Source organism: Adiantum capillus-veneris, chromosome 12 (genome assembly GCF_014529385.1).
Source record: "Adiantum capillus-veneris isolate H3 chromosome 12, ASM1452938v2, whole genome shotgun sequence".
Taxonomy (NCBI): Eukaryota; Viridiplantae; Streptophyta; class Polypodiopsida; order Polypodiales; family Pteridaceae; genus Adiantum; species Adiantum capillus-veneris.
Genome location: NC_140942.1, coordinates 89,521,795 through 89,523,747, shown reverse-complemented (window position 1 = coordinate 89,523,747; position 1,953 = coordinate 89,521,795). Strand labels below are relative to the sequence as shown.

General features: G+C 44.4%; 1 pseudogene; it reads left to right on the top strand.

Moving 5' to 3' along the window:
- Nucleotides 1–1,274: 1,274 nt before the first annotated feature.
- Nucleotides 1,275–1,667, top strand: LOC147446102 (histone H3.2-like; annotated as a pseudogene).
- The last annotated feature ends 286 nt before the right edge of the window (nt 1,668–1,953 follow it).

Below are 1,953 nucleotides of genomic sequence, written 5' to 3'. Positions count from 1 at the left end.
ACAGTATCTGGAGGATGATGCTCTCTGGATTGATTTAGAAGGATTTCAAAGACTATATGTGGGAGCCAGGGAAATGGTAGACCATTGGAAATCAGCTGCTTTCCATGATAAAGAAGCTTGTAGACTACCTGCGCATCCTAGTACAGTCCAGTTGTTGGAACGAGTTACGGAATGGATACTCAATGCTGATGAGAAAGTGACAAACCCGCACTGGCAAAGGCAGTCTACTGCAGATTGTCGGTCCTTAGCTCTAGAACTAGAACTTATGCTGGGTAACAAACCAACGTACCGCTGCATGAAGGATGTTAGGGTACAACTGAAGGAAGTTCTGGTACAACTGCAAGCTGCCAGAGGTGTTTTGGATCAGAGAGTCAAATCCATTCTTGAGGACCAGATAGCCACTAGCAGAGGACCTCAAATGCGCATGTCAGTAGGAGCACAGGCAACTGCTCTCCGAACCCTGTTCCAGCTAGTGAGATATAGTTTTCATGTATGTATTGGCAATGGTCGATGTGAGACATGATCTTACCTTGAGTGTCAAGTGTGGTCGAAAGAGGAAGGATTTGCATGATGATTTTCTAGGAAGGTAAGAACCGCTATCTTGTTGAGGAAAAATATTTTTCAATGATAAAAAATCTGTGAAGGAAAAAATTTACGCTTCTATGATTATAAAAAAGGTGACCACCTAATTGCCTACTGTTGTTTAGGTGCATAAAAGCCCTAAATTCAATTCTTATATAAGAAACAGTCTCTCGATGATGTCATGGCTCAACACGAGCATGACAAGACCTTGTAACTATTTGGGTTGATTAATATAATTCACCCACAATTGTGAGTTTTGCTAAAAAAAAAAAGAAAAACAAAAGAAATAGCTTCACCTACTTGAAAAACATATTTTCCAATGACATCATAAATATAAGGTCCTAAAAATGGCGTAGTTTGAGACGAGTCGCCTTTGTAAGGGGTTTTCTAGGTTTGTGGGGGTCTCATGGAATGTCCACCCACTAACCCTACAAGCACGTGGCTTTTCTTTCATTAAAGTCGCTTCTAGCACTCGTTTAACCAGCCAATCAACAAGAAGCGTAGGGATAGAGTGTGTGAGCTGTTGGATGCACATAAGCGGAGGATAACCGTCCGATGGAAAAGGCGGCAACATCCAATTTCAAATGCGTTCATTTGAAGGCACGAGCTCTACACTCCTCTATTCACTGCCCACCACGCACACACATCGTTCTCTTGCATCACTGATTTCTTGCACGAAAACCCTAGCTTCCATGGCTCGCAAATCAATAGGCGGGAAGGCTCCAAGGAAGCAACTTGCAACGAAGGCAGCCACGAAGTCGGCTCCTGCCACGGGAGGTGTGAAGAAGCCCCATTGCTTCCGCCCTGGAACGGTCGCCTTGCGCGAGATTCGCAAGTACCAGAAGAGCACAGAGCTTCTCATCCGCAAGCTGCCCTTCTAGAGGCTGGTGCGTGAGATAGCCCAAGACTTCAAGACCGATTTGCGTTTTCTGAGCTCCGCAGTGCTTGCGTTACAGGAAGCTGCTGAAGCTTATCTTGTTGGGCTCTTTGAGGATACGAACCTCTGTGCTATTCATGCTAAGCGTGTTACCATTATGCCTAAGGACATTCAACTTGCTCGCAGAATCCGTGGTGAGAGGGCATAAGCCGCTTTCTTGAATATTTCCTTTAAACGGTGTATTTCCATACCACCTTTGCGTTGAAGGTTCTCTTCGTGCTCTTACAATGGATGTGATCAGTTTGGGAATGTCTATTCTTCTGGGTGGGGATCTACGTGTCTGTGATTCTCCCCCATTGAATTGAGGCGTTTTGCAGGGGTTAAAATTCAACGCTAATCTAAGGTTTTGTGTTGGGAGCTTTCAAGGCCAAATCTTGAAAATCATAGGCTTCCAAAGTCCAAATCTTCAAAATAGTTCCCTCTATGGTTTTACC